The sequence below is a fragment of the Microtus ochrogaster genome, unplaced genomic scaffold (assembly GCF_000317375.1).
Source record: "Microtus ochrogaster isolate Prairie Vole_2 unplaced genomic scaffold, MicOch1.0 UNK66, whole genome shotgun sequence".
Taxonomy (NCBI): domain Eukaryota; kingdom Metazoa; phylum Chordata; class Mammalia; order Rodentia; family Cricetidae; genus Microtus; species Microtus ochrogaster.
In genome coordinates this window covers 1,955,158-1,959,972 of record NW_004949164.1, presented here as the reverse complement: position 1 = coordinate 1,959,972, position 4,815 = coordinate 1,955,158, and the positions used below count along the sequence as shown (strand labels likewise).

Sequence of the window (4,815 nt, the reverse complement as noted above, 5' to 3'; positions counted from 1 at the left end):
TTTTCAGTTTCAGGAGGTCCCATTTATTAATTGTTTCTCTCAGTGTCTGTGCTGCTGGGGTTATATTTAGGAAGTGGCTCCCTGTGCCAATGCGTTCAAGTATACTTCCCACTTTCTCTTCTGTAAGGGTCAGTGTAGCTGGCTTTATGTTGAGGTCTTTGATCCATTTGTACTTGAGTTTTGTGCATGTTGATAGATATGGGTCTATTTTCACTTTTCTACATGTTGATATCCAGTTATGCCAGCACCACTTGTTAAATATGCTTTCTTTTTTCCATTTGATATTTTAAAAAGCTTAATATATTAGATAGAGACTCTGAGATCCTAGCAGTAACCCAAGATCTCCAAAGAAGATTATGAGACACCATGATGTCTCTACCTGGATTATGACGACCCTGACCACTGGGCAAGATGTACCAGTGCAACACCAGCTGCCAGGACCCGGTCCAGACTGTGGACAAACAGCAGGACCTTGGAGAATTGATTGCACCACTTTTGCCTAGACAAAATAAGGTCAGTCTTTTCCATGTCCCTCTTCCACAAGGGGGAAAAAATCACCTTATGAGCTTGGCTTGTACAGTAAGACTGCTGTTCTGGATATTTCTGCCTCCAATGCTACAGAGACCTGGGTATGACTAACTGTATATAGACTCTGGTCCCTGTCATTTTTAATAGAATTGGAAACTATTTGGGTTTTTGGTTTTTTTTTTTTTTTTTTTTTTTTTGGTTTTTCGAGACAGGGTTTCTCTGTGACTTTGGAGCCTGTCCTGGAACTAGCTCTGTAGACCAGACTGTCTTGAACTCACAGAGATCCGCCTGCCTCTGCCTCCCGAGTGCTGGGATTAAAGGCGTGTGCCACCATCGCCCGGCTGCAAACTATTTGGTCTGTACTCAGATATACCTTATTTATCCTTCTGAGATCTCTGATAGTATTAATGGCTGGGACAGTTATAATGTCAGTTTAACAGCAAAAGGTATCCAGAGTCTTCCGTAAAGCTATAGCCAACTTGTTAGCTCATTCTAAAGCTACCATACATGGTTCTCTGGACAGCAGAAAAATATGCATGCTGCTAACCAAAATCTGTAGTTTTTGCTAGCATTCAAAGGTATAAATCTATTCCTTCTATTTACAGATACCTGTTACCTGCTCTTTTTCTAAATTTTAATTCCTGTTCCTAGTTAAAACTTATCTCAATACACTTCCACTTGGCTGGCAGATGCTATCTAAGCATCAGTTGCTGACTACAACCTGCTCTGAAGGGTAGTGAGCCCTGAACTTCCTGAAAGCTGGTGTGAACCAGTCCAGCTGACGTGAACACTCCTGTACCTTCAATGAAGTCTGATGACTGCCCCATCGCCTAAATGCACCCCCCACTGTTAAACTGGGAACATAGCCCCCAGCCCCCAGGCCTGAGAATAGTATTGGTCTGGACTCCAAATCCCAGCAGGCCAGGTCAGGACCACTCCCGCAGGGTATTTAAAATAGCTCCCAAAGGAGAATCAAGTGGCCTCCCCCACCCCGCCCCCCAAGTGGTCGCATTTGCTGCCTCCTGGTTCCCCCTTGGGACCGCCCGAGAGTACAGGCATCCCATTAAACCTGGATATTTTTAAATTTGGCTTGTTGTGATTTGGTTTGATTGGGATTTTTGCATCAGCAGAGAGCTTGCATTAGGAAAATTCCTACCACCCACCTCTGGCTAGACTTTCAACCTGCTTGGGCCTGGATAACAGTGCCCCAATGTCAGCTTAAAGCATGGGCGACAAGATAACTACCTATAGTGCCTGTTACTGTACTTAAAAGAAAATAGGTCCAGAGTTGTCAATTAATAAATTTATTAATTTAATATTTCCATGCCTCCTTGAAACCAGGGGCAAACAGGACCCATCATCTGTGCTTGTGAAGGGGGAAATGTAGGAGCCAGCCATATTTATTATGTATACAATATTCTGTCTGCCAGCCAGAAGAGGGCACCAGACCTCATTACATGGCTGTTGGGAATTGAACTCCGGACCTTTGGAAGAGCAGGCAATGCTCTTAACCGCTGAACCATCTCTCTCTAGCCCAATAAGCTAAATATGAACAGATCACCCAAAGGAAGTTTTTTACTTCCAACCATTATCCCCTGCCATTGTAGGACTCAGCCACTGATAAATTTAATAGAGGCCTGAGTCTCAGTAGTTTACCCTGAAGCAATACCTAGTTGCAGGAAGAACCACAAACTGAAATCACCCACCCCAAAACAGATCATTCAAAAGGAAATGCCTAACATTCCAACCGCTGTAGATAGGATCACCTGCCAGCACACACTCACCAGGACACCCCTAGACAAATGTCAGCCAGTCAGGGGTCCTGAACCTCAGAAGCCCCTCTTCCCCACCTTTACTACTATAAAAACCCAACTCTAACTGAGCTTGGGGCTCTCCGTTTATTCCAATATGTTGGGCATGCGGAGAGACCGAGTTTGCAAACTTGCATAAAATACAGGCCCTTTGCTTTTACATCGGGGCTCAGCCTCCTTATTGGCTTTTGGGGGACTTCGCGGATTTGGGCATAACAGTCCCTACCATGATGGTGATGGATTAATGCTCTACACGGTGATCCCCAAACTAAATGCTTTCCTTTATAAACTGCCTTAGTCAAGGTGTTCTGTCCTGACAATAGAAGAGTATCTAAGACAGTGTAACACATCAATAGGATATGCAGTAGAAACGGTGGAAGCAGGAGGCTCACAAGTTTAAGACCGGCCTGGGCTACATATTTTTGCCAGGCGTGGTGCTGGATCTCTGAGTTCAAGGACAACCAGTGTACAAAGAGACTCCAGGCTTCTTGAGCCACACAGTAAGACCATCTCAAACAAGCAAACAAGCAAAAAACAACAAAATAAAAACAAAAAAAAAAAAGAAAGAAAGAAAAAAGGATGGGGAGGGGCAGTTAGCCCTGAAGGTGCACGCCTTTAATCTCAACACTAGAGAGGCTGAGGCAAGAGAGTCAATCTGATCTACATATCAAGGTCTCCATCCGGCCAGGGCCAGAGTGAGATCCTGGCTCAAAAAGCAGGGAGAGGGGCTAGAAGGCTGGAGATGTACCTCAGAGGTAGAGTGGTTGGTTAACATGTTTGTGGGACCCTAGGTTCAATCCACAACACATACACACACAAATGTATTGTTATGTTATAATATATATTACCTTAAAAACCTATAATTTTTGTACTCTTCTGGCGTGTGTATACATTTAAAAAAAAGAATGTTGGATCTAGTTAGTGACTGTTGCCAGCAACCCTCCCTCCTCCAGATGCTCCCTGGAGAGTGAACTCAGAACAAGCCATGGGCAGTGCCCATACGCTATTAATAAGATGCAGGTGTGGACTCCTTCTACAATATGCAATACAAAAGGGCCTCTGTCCATCTCTCCACACCCCATCAGAGACAGGGGTTATCAGCAGTTCAAGGCCAGTAAGTTAGAGGCCAGCCTGGGTTCCATAGAATTCTGTTCCAAAAACTAACGTAACAGCATCAATAATTAAAAATTATGTAAATTTAAAGAACAACACACATAAGATGGCCTAAACAGCGATGCAATAAACATCAGCTGGGAGGCGACTCCTCTTTTGTTTTCTTCCTTGGGTCTGCATGAAGAAGTTTGGTCACATCTCTGTTTCTCCTGGTTCTGCTTTTCAGGTGTTAGGGATCAGGAGCGGGCCGGTCATTCCTTTCCCTAACAATTCCGATGTGCGACAAGAATCGTGCTAGAAACAAGAGGAGCTGCTGTGGCGGGTCCATGAGTACCCGGATAGCACAAGCAAACTGGAGCTCGCTTCCCTACTGATTCTCGAATTCGTCACAGTCCTGCTTGAGACTCTTAGTGCTGAGATTTCCAAGCCGAGTCACCGCACCCAGTTAGCAAATTTAGCATCTATAATTAGGGCCCCTAGAAATAAAAGAAAGTGGGCGTGTGTCACAGAGGCACACTCTCTGAACTGACCCTCTAAAGAAGGTCTTGCAGGAAAAGCTGCTGGTGTGCACACAACTCCGTCCTCCGTGCGCGCTGCACAAAGGAATGGTGATCCTCAGGTTTCCTTGAAGAGCGCCAGACCAGAGGAATCTGCAATACAGAACTGGCTTTTTTCGGCAAGATGGATGGAGGTTTATAGGGGGGAAATTCAGGGATCAGAAAGCGACCTCGGCAATTTCCAGAAACTGCGGAGGCAGGCGGGCTGTTTGGCTTTTCCCAGATCTAGCAAGCAGCATCCAGTGCCTGCAGGTATGCAGGAATGCTGCGTGCCCATCCCTTAACCTGTGCCTTCCACGGAAACCCTTTGGTAAAGCTGATTCCTAGAGAACCTGGGAAAGCTCACGTGGGTATGTAACTTCCAAAATCTGAAGGATCCTGTCCTGAGATGGGTCGGGGAGAGGGCAGCACAGACCAAACAAAGGATGCTCCACGCGCCAGGCACGCTCCCGTGCATCCCTCTGTAGAGTGTGCACAGCCGTCACAGAGAAAGCATGCTCCAGTGGCGCAATCGGTTAGCGCGCGGTACTTATACAGCAGTATATGTGCGGGTGATGCCGAGGTTGTGAGTTCGAGCCTCACCTGGAGCATGTTTTCTTCCCTTTCCGGCTCAAACATGTTTGAAAATGCATTTTTCCTTCCAAGAAAGCAAGAGATGGTAAATATTTTCCGTGGTGCGAGCATGTAAATTTCTATGACAAAGAGCATCTGGTCCTACTCAAACATGGGTGGAAAACCATGAGTCAAGAGGTTAAATTAACTAAACGCTAATTTCTAGACAGGCAGAAGCACTACCCATTCCCGAC

The 4,815-nt window shown here is 45.6% G+C and overlaps 1 non-coding gene across 1 annotated transcript; it reads left to right on the top strand.

Annotated features, from left to right (window-relative positions):
- Positions 1-4,505: 4,505 nt before the first annotated feature.
- Positions 4,506-4,599, top strand: Trnai-uau. The gene is made up of 2 exons: positions 4,506-4,543; positions 4,564-4,599. It is a non-coding gene; the product is annotated as a tRNA-Ile (tRNA).
- Positions 4,600-4,815: the final 216 nt, after the last annotated feature.